Source organism: Lathyrus oleraceus, chromosome 7 (genome assembly GCF_024323335.1).
Source record: "Lathyrus oleraceus cultivar Zhongwan6 chromosome 7, CAAS_Psat_ZW6_1.0, whole genome shotgun sequence".
NCBI lineage: Eukaryota > Viridiplantae > Streptophyta > Magnoliopsida > Fabales > Fabaceae > Lathyrus > Lathyrus oleraceus.
This window is the reverse complement of record NC_066585.1, coordinates 10,390,180-10,403,256: the sequence shown is the minus strand read 5'-3', so window position 1 is coordinate 10,403,256 and position 13,077 is coordinate 10,390,180. Positions and strand designations below refer to the sequence as shown.

The following is a 13,077-nucleotide window of genomic DNA, read 5'->3' as shown; positions in this document are numbered from 1 at the left end:
ATAAGGTTTCTGGCACATAAGCATGTGTAAACCTGTTTTATTTCGCCTAAATGTAGCTGCGGGGGATCGGATCGTAATCCTCCCTACCAAGTTCAATGCCAGATACTTCTGAACCAACTAACAATAGGTGACTTGCAAATATTTTTTTTTTTTTTTTTTTTTTTTTTTTTATTATTAGCACTGGATCATTCACTTATGTTCATCGGCCCCCTACGTAGAGCATGCTTAAGCCGGAGCTGACTGCTAAGATAAACTACTTAGGACAATTTTTAAAATGATAGTAAAGGCCAAGGTGGTGGGGTTTAGGAGTGATTCCTATATTCAAGAGGTCTATGGTGCTAAAATGGTTCTGATGTTTCAAAAAGTTGACCTAGGTCACTACATCCTAATCTAAACCTGTCCCAAAGCCCAAAAAACATGTGAAACAACATCATTTTCTTTTTTAAAAATTTTCTGGTAAGGCTAAGGAAATGGGAAAAAATGAAGATGAACTAAAAAGACACTATACTGGTGACTCGTCAGACTCATGCATTATCTAAGAAAATTAAATTACTGAAAGGAAATAACTGAAAGGAAATAATTAACTAAAAAGGGAAATGACAGAAAGCAATAAAATCCCCTCCCACACTTAGATCGAACATTGTCCCCAATGTTTCGAAATAAGATAAGGGGGGTAACCTGAAAAAGACTACTGAGGAGGGGCACTGGTGCCTTCGCCGTCCTGATGTGATGGTCTGGAACGACGGGATCTACTACGATGCTGGTCCCTCCGGTCCAGTCGTGCTGATAAAGCAGCCTGAGCACTCCGAACCTCTCGAAGGTTACCTAAGATGGAACCCTGAGTGGCCTCGACAAGCTGGTAGTGTTGGCTGTTGAACTCTCTCTGACGGTTCTGCTCTAATGAGATATCGTTCAAGGTACGGCAAACGTTGCTATAGGCACGATCCGAAACCAATCGCGATTGTTGCATGAAGCTCATATTGTCCGTCAGCTGCTGTGAAATAGTAGAGAGAAGGCCATCACGCCTTTCTTCTCTAGCTGTCATATCACGCCACATCTCCTCGGTGACATGGAATCCAGGAGCAGTACCTGCAACAGGGTTAGAGGAAGATGGTGCGGTGTGTGACTGTGAAGGACGATGGGGGGACATGTGAGGGATGGGAGACTGCTCTCTCCGATCATACTCATCATCAGTGTCATGTGCCTCCCCATCGGGAATATTAGGAGGAAGTGGACCCAAAACACGTGGAGCATTAAGATCATAGGTCCAGTTCCTTTCATCACGTACATCAGTACGTCTACTGCATGGTAAAGCAACAGATGGGATAGCTACCCCATGAACCATCAACTCATAACCACCTTTTCTCCTTGCTCGGCACAATTTCATGTCTTTCAGAAATTTTAAATTAATTGTGCGAGGAGGTAGTGGTTCAAGTGTAGCTATCTCATCGTTCAGGCCAAGAGCCCGAGCAATATACGTAACAAGCCCTCCAAAAACAATCGGTCCTGTTTTGTTAGTAAATAAAGTCATATGAGCAAGCATAAACGGGACCGGATTGATGTGGGTTCTAGTGAGGCATCCTTGCAAAAATAGGAGTTCACGAGCATTTACCTTGTTTGGACTTTCCCGGCCAAAAATAGTACATGCCAAAAGAAGTCTAAAAACTCTTATGGCCGGGTTGTGAATGGTCGACGCAAGTATCCCTTCGAAAGAATTAATTGAAGAACTTGAAAGCCTTTGCCAGAAGGTAAATACCTCGGCCGACCACTCCGCATCCAAAGGTGCCTCACAAATTGCACCTTCCCTATGAGGGATTCCTAACAAACCTGCTAGATTATCGGTACTGAATTCATACTCAATTCCGAACAGTCTAAAAATAACAGTACCAACAGTGCTAGCAGTGTTAGGACTGACAGTGTATATTAAAGAACTCAAAAACTCGGTTGTCAGTCGCTCATAGGTAGGTTCCTGATTAAGGAAAATATTATGCAAGCCTAGAAATTCTAATAAATTAAAAACACTATGATAAATACCCAAAGCATACAGACAGTTATCGTCGACGTACCTAGTCGAGAGAATTTCTCGACTTTGAAGCCTCTGAATAATTTTCCGTTGCCTTTCGCCCGGTCTTCCATCACGAAGAAGAAATCCGTTGAACTCCATTGTTGAATGCTCCTTAGGTAGTGAAAATGGTAGAAAAAGTGGTTTATGAGGGAATGATAAAGTTTTGATTTTTTTGGTTTTTTTGATGGATGAAAATGGAAATGGATGTTGGATATGTTTTATGGATGGTGGGTATTTTGGAAATGAGGGAGCTTTAATGGGGTTCAAGGAGGATTTGGAAGGTTGGAAAAATGGGTTTTTGGTGAAGAAAGGGATGAAAATGGTGGAAATGGGGATTCAGCCCCGTACTTGTTGTTGGTACGGTGTGGCGCCCGCCACAGGGCCTATGGCGCCCGCCACAAGGCCAATTCCTGGGCCTTGTGGTTTTGGATCCTCCTTTTGGGCTTTCTTGCACCTTTGTCTTCCGGGGGGTCTGAATAGCGTTTTTCTTCTTCTTTTCAAGGCTTGAGGCTTGCATATTTTTTGTAAAGACAAAAATGAAAATATTTTTGTCTTATATTTTTTTTCTTTGCACGACAAAAAAATAAAATAATTAAAGAAACAAAAGAAAAAGAAAAAGTTAACATTAGTGCATAATATGTATATATATAAGAAATTCAGAGTGCATGAAAATATAAAAGCTGCAGTAAAGTAAAATATGTCTGGAAATGCGATAAATAAAATACTAGGGTAATGCTGTCAGGGTAGAATGAGTCATGTGGTAGGCGTCTTTTCCTGGCTTGATCCACGAAACTCAGCTATCTCCCTCCGAAGCTCTTCAATCGCCTGATGTAGAGCATCGGTCTCTGAGGCATGAGTGAGATCAGAAACCTGCATCTGTAACTCTAAGTCTGCCACTTCCTGCTTGAGCAGGGCAGTCTCCTTACGGAGCTCATAAATCTGTGTTTGTAGGTCAGGTGGCTGCAGAGACAAATTGTTAGACATAACAGTGATCTGGGGAGTAAGAGGTGTAGGAGTGTACTCAGCGGCGGGAGGCGATTTCGGCTCTTCGACAGTCTCTCCATAACCCTCTAGAGCATAACTCCAATTTTCAGGATCATGGACACTGGTCATCAGCTGATCTGGTAATGTGAAATAGTGTATCGCTTCGCCGTCGATCAGCAGTCTAAACATGTTGGGCTCAAAAAAAAAACCCTCCTCATCAGTCCTCTATCAAGACAAAAATCAATATCCAGGGTGGTGTAGAAGCAGAAGGTCCTGAGGTGCAATAACTTGCGAGACAGACCCAATGCAGTAGCAATCTGTGTAACAATCCCACCGACATGGATGATGCCTACGGATGATCTGGCAACACTAGCCAAGCCCTTTAACAGAAAGTTGCCACAAGCAACAGGGCGAGACTGAGTCGCACAAAACAGTAGGAAAATCTCCTCTTCACTTAGCAGTGTCTCTGTATCTGGAAAACCTAGGAAAGAATGTGCTAGAATCATCTGGAAGTACCTCAATGCAGGGTTGTGGATTACCTGAGAAAACTGGGTAGAAGGATCTTGGCTCCCTCCGCCGGATATTTTAGTCCAAAACTTTTCCACTTCTCTGCTCATAAAATACCCCATCGGTGTATCTGGAATAGCATCAGGAGTAGTCTGGAAACCTAGCAAATCACCAAACTCCTTGTGAGAGAATGAGTAGTCAATCCCGAACAACCTGAAAACAGCGAGTCCATCGGGTCCAGCCCAGGGGTCATAATGAAACGAGCTGAGGAACTCAAGAGTCAAGTTCCTATAAGTGTTGTTCCTGTAGTCAAACTGTTCCCACTGGAGTTGATGGCATAAAAATCTGACGCTTGGCTCTATCCCCAAGGCATCCATGCAGTCATGGTCAGGGTACCTGGTAGGAGCCATAGGGCGTCTCATGTGAACATAGTAACGCTCTCTTTGTGCATCATCTCTAAAGGCCACGTGCATGTCATCAGGGTTCTGCATTCTGTACAAGGTTAGCAAACAAGTCCTGAAAGCACATAAAACATTCAATCGTTAGTCCTGACATAATAATAATAATATAAACAAAATAAAGTAAAAGTAAAAAATAAAAAGTACAAAAAATAAGAGAAACCATGGGTTGCCTCCCATGCAGCGCTTGTTTAACGTCATTAGCTCGACGACCGATATTTAAACATCATTGGAAGGATATGGTGGATCACTCAGAGTATGGCAGGTGTATGTTGTCGGGATGTCACCTCCTTCGTAGGGCTTCAACCTCTGTCCATTGACGATGAACGGTTTACATGTCTGGTTCTTGATTTCAATAGCACCGGATCTCAGGATCTTAGATACTTCGAAAGGGCCAGTCCATCTCGAACGGAGTTTACCTGGAAAAAGTCGTAACCTAGAATCGAACAGGAGAACAGGATCGCCTATTTTGAAGTCTCTTCTTATGATTCTTTTGTCATGCCAAGCTTTTGTTCTTTCTTTGTATATGATGGCATTTTCGTAGGCAGATTGTCTGAGCTCTTCTAATTTGTGGATGTCAAGGATACGTTTCTCACCAGCTGTCAAGTAATCCAAATTCAAAGTTTTGATGGCCCAATAGGCCTTATGTTCCAATTCAAAAGGTAAGTGACATGATTTTCCATAGACCAGTTGATAAGGGGTTGTTCCTATAGGAGTTTTGAAAGCGGTTCTATAGGCCCATAATGCTTCTTGAAGTTTCTGTGACCAATCCTTTCTAGATATAGAGACAGTCTTCTCGAGGATTTGTTTTATCTCCCTATTAGATACTTCCACTTGTCCATTGGTCTGTGGGTGGTATGGTGTTGCTACTCTATGCTTAACTCCATACTTGCTTAAAAGTTTATCAAATATTCTCGATATGAAGTGCGATCCTCCATCGCTTATGACTAAACGGGGTGTTCCAAACCTGGGAAATATATAATTTTTGAATAATTTGATGACTACTCTGGTGTCGTTTGTGGGTGCGGCGATAGCTTCAATCCATTTAGACACGTAGTCAACAGCTACTAAGATGTACTGATTTCCAAAAGATGGTGGGAACGGTCCCATAAAGTCTATACCCCATACGTCGAAGAGTTCTACTTCTTGGATATTTCTTAACGGCATTTCATTACGTCTTGAAATATTTCCTGTGCGTTGGCATCTATCACACTTGACAATGAAAGCATGGACATCACGCCACATAGTAGGCCAGAATAGGCCAGCTTGAAGAATCTTGGCGTAGGTCTTAGATGTGCTTGCATGTCCACCATAGGGTGCAGAGTGACAATGCTCAATTATATTATTTACCTCTTCTTTTGGAACACAACGGCGGAAAATGCCATCTTTACCTCTCTTGAAAAGAAATGGTTCGTCCCAATAGAAGTTTCTCACATCACTATAGAACTTCTTCTTCCGGTGGTAGTTTAGATCAGGGGGTATGATGTCAGCGGCTAGATAATTAACAAAGTCTGCATACCAAGGTACATCACTTATGGCTAAGGATTTTTGAAAATGCTCATGAGGGTCTGGGTTATCTTCTTCAATGGTTTCTAGTTGGGCTATCAGTCTATCATAGGCAAAATCGTCATTTATGGGAACTGGATCAGGTTTCAGGTATTCTAGCCTAGATAGGTGATCAGCTACCACATTATCAGTGCCTTTCTTATCACGGATATCCAAATCAAACTCTTGCAGTAATAGAATCCATCGAAGTAACCTAGGCTTGGCATCCTTTTTGCTTAGTAAGTAACGAATGGCAGCATGGTCGGTATAAACTATAATCTTGGCTCCTACTAGATAAGATCTAAATTTGTCTATTGCAAAAACTACAGCTAGGAGCTCTTTTTCGGTTGTTGCGTAATTGAGCTGTGCAGCGTCTAGGGTTCTACTGGCATAATAAATCACATGTAACTTCTTATCTTTTCTCTGACCTAGAACGGCTCCAACAGCGTAATCACTGGCGTCACACATTATCTCAAACGGTTCTGACCAATCAGGGGGTTTCATTATAGGTGCTGAAGTCAGAGCTTCCTTCAGAAGATTAAATGCTTCAGTACATTTTTCATCGAAGATAAATTCAGCATCTTTCATTAAAAGACCAGTTAAGGGCTTTGTTATTTTGGAGAAATCTTTGATGAAACGTCGGTAAAATCCGGCATGTCCAAGAAAACTTCTTATCTCCCTGATAGTCTTCGGCGGTTTTAGATTCTCTATGACTTCTATTTTTGCTTTATCTACCTCTATACCTTTTTCGGAAACTATATGTCCTAAAACAATCCCTTCGGTGACCATGAAATGACATTTTTCCCAATTTAGCACAAGGTTTACCTCCACACATCTCTCCAGGATTTTCTCAAGGTTGACAAGACAATTTTTGAAATCTGATCCACAAACTGAGAAATCGTCCATAAATACTTCCATAATTCCATCTAAATAATCAGCAAAGATAGACATCATGCAGCGTTGGAAAGTTGCAGGAGCATTACAAAGTCCAAAAGGCATTCTTCTATAGGCAAAAGTTCCAACTGGGCATGTAAAGGTAGTTTTTTCTTGATCTTCGGGGTGAATAGGTATTTGGAAGAATCCTGAATATCCATCTAAATAACAAAAGTAAGAGTGTCTGGCTAGGCGCTCCAACATTTGATCTATGAATGGTAATGGGAAATGGTCCTTCCTAGTTGCTTTATTTAATTTTCTATAATCTATGCACATACGCCAACCTCCATCGGTTCTTTTTGCTACAGGTTCGCCCTTCTCGTTTTGCACGACTGTGATGCCTCCCTTTTTGGGTACTACATGCACAGGACTTACCCATTTACTGTCCGAGATCTGATATATTATACCTGCCTCTAGTAACTTAAGAACTTCAGTCTTAACTACCGCACTCATTATAGGATTTATTCTACGTTGGTGTTCTCTGGAAGGTTTTGAATCTTCTTCAAGCAAAATCCGATGCATGCATACGGATGGGCTTATTCCTTTTAGATCAGAGATCTTATATCCTAAGGCTGAGGGGTACCTACGTAAAACTTCTAATAATTGATCGGTTTCTTTTTGGTTTAAGGTAGTACTGACTATAACTGGACGATTCATATCTTCATCCAGAAATTCATATCTCAGGTTTTTAGGCAGTTCCTTAAGTTTTACGGTCGGTTTCATAGGGCAAGGCATAGGATCTGGGGTAAGAGATAAACATTCGTGAAGGTTATCATCAATGTAGGGTGTTTTATAATTGTCATCTTCCAAAATAGGGGTTGATGGCAATTTTATAGATTTATTTTCTTCTTCTTGTTCTAATTCCCTAATGCATTCTTCGATGATATCTAAGGCATAACAAGAATCTCCTATCACAGGTGCCATAAGAAATTTTGACAATATAAATTCTATCTTCTCTTCACCTACCTCAAAAGTTAGTTTTCCTTTTTTAACATCTATTACGGCTCCAGCAGTCGATAAGAACGGTCTACCTAGGAGGATTGGTATGTCGTCATCTTCTTTAATGTCCATGACAACAAAATCAGTAGGTATAAACAACTGACCCACCCTAATAGGGACGTCTTCAAGTATGCCTATAGGGTATTTAACGGATCTATCGGCTAATTGAAGCGACATCTTAGTAGGTTGTAATTCTCCTAAGTTTAATCTCTCACAAACTGCTAAAGGCATTAAGCTCACACTAGCTCCTAAGTCTAGAAAAGCTTTTTCGATGACATGATTCCCTAAAATACAAGGAATGGAAAAATTTCCGGGATCTTTATCTTTCTTTGCTAACCTATCTTCGGAAATAGAATTACATTCCACGGGTTTCGGATCTTCAAGTCTACGTTTATTCGTAAGTATGTCTTTGAGAAACTTAGCATAAGAAGGTATTTGGGTGATGGCTTCTGTAAAGGGGATTTCTACGTGAAGTTTTTCTATAACCTTAACGAATTTTTGATATTGATTATCGATTTGGGTTTTCTTTAATCTTTGAGGGTATGGTATTGGTGGTTTGTATGGCGGTGGTGGTACATAGGTTTTATTTTTAGGTTCTTCTCCTTTTTCTTGACTTTCCGGGGTTTCAGGCTTCTCTGGTTCCTTTTCCTCACTCCTCTCAGAAGTTTCAGGCTCACTTAATCTAGGGTTTAAAGGCTCCTTATAAGCGGTTCCACTTCGTAGAGTAATGGCATTAGCTTGCCCTTTCGGGTTTTGTTGAGGTTGTCCAGGGAACTGTCCTCCAGGGGTAGTCTGTGGGGCTTGGTTTAACGCTACCTGAGAGATCTGGGTTTCAAGCATCTTATTATGAGTAATGATTTGATCAACCTTGGTTCCTAACTGGGTAATTAGTTCGTTAACATGGACGCTTTGGTTCATGAACTCTTTGTTTTTCTGTTTTTGAGCAACGATGAAATCTTTTACAATTTCTTCAAAGCTCGGGTTTGGCGGTACAGGTTGCATAGGTTGATTTGTTCTAGGGGCTTGGTAACCTTGTTGTCTCGGAGGTGCGGTATTTTGAATAGGGTTATTATTTTTGTAGGAGAAGTTTGGGTGATTCCTCCATCCAGGGTTATATGTGTTAGAAAATGGGTTCCCTTGGGTATAGTTCACTTGCTCAGTGTTGGTTTCATTTAACAGATTGCATTCGGCGGATTGGTGTCCTTGCGTTCCACATATCTCACAATTCGGCGAAACTGCGGCTACAGTATTCGGAGTTGTACACATATGTTCGACTCTAAGGGCCAACGCGTCCATTTTAGCCTGCATCATGTCTATAGAGCTTAGCTCATGTATTCCTCCTTGGGCTTCCTTCTTTTCCACTGTCGCTCGTTCTACTCCCCATGATTGATGGTTTTGGGCCATATCCTCGATAAGGGCACTAGCTTCAGGGTAAGGTTTATTCATCAGTGCGCCACCAGCGGCAGCGTCGATGGTCATCTTAGTGTTATAATGAAGTCCATTATAGAAGGTTTGGATGATTAGCCAATTCTCTAAGCCATGGTGTGGGCATGCTCTTAATAGTTCTTTATATCTCTCCCAGGCTTCGAACAACGACTCTCCTTGGAGTTGGGTAAATCTAGTTATAAGGTTTCGAAGAAGAGCGGTCTTACTTGGGGGAAAATATCTAGCAAGAAAAACTTTCCTAAGGTCATCCCAAGTTGTTATTGAATTGGGTGGAAGGGAATCTAACCATGATAGAGCTTTATCTCTGAGGGAAAAGGGAAATAATCTTAAGCGTATCGCCTCAGGAGAAGCTCCATTGGTTTTAAAGGTGTCTGCTAACTGAAGAAAGTTTTTTAAATGTTGGTTTGGGTTATCAGTAGCGAGACCTGAGAATTGTCTCTGTTGCACTAATTGCAGCAGGGATGGTTTAAGTTCAAAATTATTGGCTGGGATAACGGGGTTTACTATACTGGAACTAGGTTCCTCGTTTGATGGTTGGGCGAAGTCCTTAAGAGGTCTTCGGTTTTGTTCTTCGGCCATAGCTATCCTATTCCTATGGAAAAATAAACGTGCGCGAGCGTAACGTTCAGGTTCAGCTAGAGGGTCTACTAAACTTCCGGCACTGCGAGTCTTTCGCATTGACCGGTGGGTAACAACCTTAGTCTAAACGGTATAACTACAGGGTAATGAAATTTGACGAAATTGGTCCCCGGCAACGGCGCCAAAAACTTGATGCGTGTTTTTCGCAAGTGTACGAATCACGTCAAAGTAATATAAAAGATTATCGAATCCACAGAGACCAAGTGTCAATCTATCAAACCTGTTGTTATGGTGTGTATCTAAGGCAACTATTTTTAAGGGTTTTAATAAGGGTGCAATGGTAAATAAAATTATAATTTTAAATAATAAATAAAGACAGGCTCGAATGTAATTCACGCAATCAATGATAATCCAGTACTTGTTAGTGGAACTACTTATGGGCAATGTTTTCTCCTTTGAAAAGAACTAATTTAACAGGAACTGTCGCTTTCGCGTATTCAGAACCGAGTTGTACTCTCTAATCAACCCCTCCTATTGTCACGGATAAAAAGGTGCGTACTGCGTTAGAGTAGTAAACCTATTTTTAAGAAATATAGTATCTTAACTAAGTTGAAAAGTATTTTAACCTGGACTTCTTAGCAAAAAGAGGTTCTTACGAACTAGAGTTTAAACTTCCTAACGCGTCCGAAAATCGTTTTAAAATCTCTTTTCTTTTTAATCTAAAATCTCCTAATAAACTAGACAAAGCGCTTTTGGCTGTTTTTGAAATAGTTAAAAACAATTACTTGAATTGAAAGATAAAATAGCCCTTAGGTGTTTCCACGAACAATTATACTGATTACTGGTTTAATTACGATCCTTACATTCTAACCTTTATAGAATTAGTTAGACATGATAAAGTAAATATTCTTTTTATAGTTTTTCATAAAAGTAATTTAAAGCGAGTGCGGATAATAAACAAAGTAAAGTGCGAGTGCAGGAAATAAACAACGTAAATGTGCGAGTGCAGGAAATAAATAAAAGTAAAATACGAACTTGAATTAAAATGGCGGCAGGATTAACTTCCTCCAGAGTGCTCCAAAACTCGAACCACAGACAGATTACAGACTCGATCACTCGATTGCAGAGGCACCCCGATGTGGAATGGCAACTGCTTTATAACTGATATATGCCTAGAGAATTCTAATTCTGGGTGAAGAAAAACGAAAATCTAAGGTCCTATTTATAGTAAAAACTGAAAGCATGAAATGACAGGGACGCCCCTCCACTAAAAAGTGGAGGTTACTGATTTTGGCCTTGTGGCGCCCGCCACAGGCCTATGGCGCCCGCCATGGTCCCTACAGGGGATGATGGAGTGGGGATCGTGGGTCTTGGCGGTTGAGGAGTGGTCTTGAGACGTGGCCACGTCATGGCTAACCCCATGGCGCCCGCCACGGTGGGTGCCGTAAGTGCAAAACGCTGAATTTCTAGGTTTTCGCCCGTTTTCACTCCTTTTTCGCTCCTTTTCCCGATTCAAGCTCCGATTATTATAAAAACCTGAAAACATAAGAAAACAAAGAAATAACAAAGCAAAAGAACAATAAAAGCTAAGAATGCATGCGAAATCGGAGTCAGAAATACGGTGAATTTTAGTGTGATCAACCTTCACTAACATGTCTTGAGCAACTCCATATGGTGCAGTAGTAGACTTATCAGCTAGTTGTAAAGTCATCCTTATAGATTTGATCTCAACATTTCCCAATCTTTTGACAATGGATAGGGGAATTAAATTGATGCTAGATCCCAAGTCAATCAAGCCATTACCCATGTAGGTGTCTCCAATGGTTACCGGTAAAACGACTCGGCCCGAATCAGATTCCTTTCTTGGGAGAGTCTTTTGAATGATGGCACTACAACGTGCATCGAGCAAGATTGTCTCGTCTTCCACATGTCTTCTTTTCTTTGTGAGAATATCCTTCATGAACTTTGCATACCGCGGAATTTGCTCTAATGCATCGGCAAATGGAATATTGATTTGAAGTTGTTTGAATATGTCCATAAACCGTGCATAGTGTCTAGCATTATCCTTCTTTGATGGTACGTGCGGATAGGGTAGATGTTGAATTGGAATGACATTCACGCATTTGTCTCTTGTTTTTTTTCTTGGTTTAATTTCCTTCTTCATTTCTGCTTCACACTGCTGCTCTTCCATCAATTGCTAGTTCTGCTGTTTCCGCGGCGCGAAGGAAGATCGCGGCGCGAACTGAGCAGTTTCTGCCACTTTCTCCTTCCCACAAGCCACATCCTCATTTTCCAGTACAACATCCATATCATTCTCAACTGTAATTTCCTCACTTTTTTTACTTGTCAACTCTCTACCGCTTCTAGTAAAAATTTCCTTACAATGCTCCTTTGGATTAGTTTGAGTGTTAGCGGAGAAAGAAGATCCTGCAGTTTGTTCCGATAGTTGTTTCGTAAGTTGACCTATTTGATTTTCCAAATTCTTGATTGCTGCCTCGTTGCTCTTCTGATTTGCCATGGAGGCTTGCATGAATTGTTGGAGAGTGTCTTCTAGCTTTGAATTTCCTCTTTGCGATTGTTGTCCTTGAGAATTTGGGTGTTGATAAGGACTTTGCTGCTGAAAATTTTGGTTGTTGAACCTTGATGGTTGATAACCTTGATTGTTCCTTTGATAGCCTTGATTTTGATTGTTCACATAGCTTACTTCTTCTAGTGGAGGGCAAAAACTAGTAGGGTGATCCCCTTGACATAATTCGCAACATGCTACTTGATGCCGACTTTGAGCCCCTTGAATTTCTTTCATTTGTTGTGGAAGCTTGGCCATTTGTTGAGTGAGCAACTCCACTTGTTGATAGAGTAGCTTGTTTTGAGCAAGAATGGCATCATTGGTATTTAACTCAAGAACTCCCGGTTTCCGTTGTGAAGGGCTACGGTCATGTTGACTTTGACGATCATTAAGTGCCATCCGATCAATAATGACTTTAGCTTCTTCAGCATTCTTTGACATAAGAGAGCCACCCGCGGTAGCATCCAAAAGTGTTCTGTGAGTTGATTGGAGCCCATTTAGAAAAATATGTATTTGAGTGAGCTCATCAAAACCATGACCCTTGCATTTTCTCAACATTGACTTGAATCTTTCCCAAACCTCATTTAAAGACTCGTTGCTTCCTTGAGTGAATACCGCAATAGCCGTTTTGGCTTCCATGAATCGGGATTGAGGGAAATATCTTTCTAAGAACTTTTCTTCTAAAAAATTCCAATCCGTCATCACTCTCGGTGCTTGATCAAGGTACCACTCTTTTGCCTTTCCCACTAAGGAGTGTGGGAATATCCTCTTGAATAATGTTTCTTCACCCGCTTCGTCTATTCCCGTAGAACCCGCAATCTCATAGAATTTGATGAGATGGGTATACGGATCTTCATGGTCCATTCCGGTGAATGGATTTGCATAGAGAAGTTGAAGGATTCCGGTCTTCATCTCCGTATTCCTTCCTCCATGGGCGAATTGCGCATTTCTTCGTGGACTATTAGTGGACATTTCGGTACGATTGTCATCCGCCA

At 41.1% G+C, this 13,077-nt stretch overlaps 1 non-coding gene across 1 annotated transcript; it reads left to right on the top strand.

Moving 5' to 3' along the window:
• Nucleotides 1–9,025: 9,025 nt before the first annotated feature.
• LOC127109509 (small nucleolar RNA R71) lies at nt 9,026–9,132 on the top strand. The gene has a single exon (XR_007796786.1). It is a non-coding gene; the product is annotated as a small nucleolar RNA R71 (small nucleolar RNA).
• Nucleotides 9,133–13,077: the final 3,945 nt, after the last annotated feature.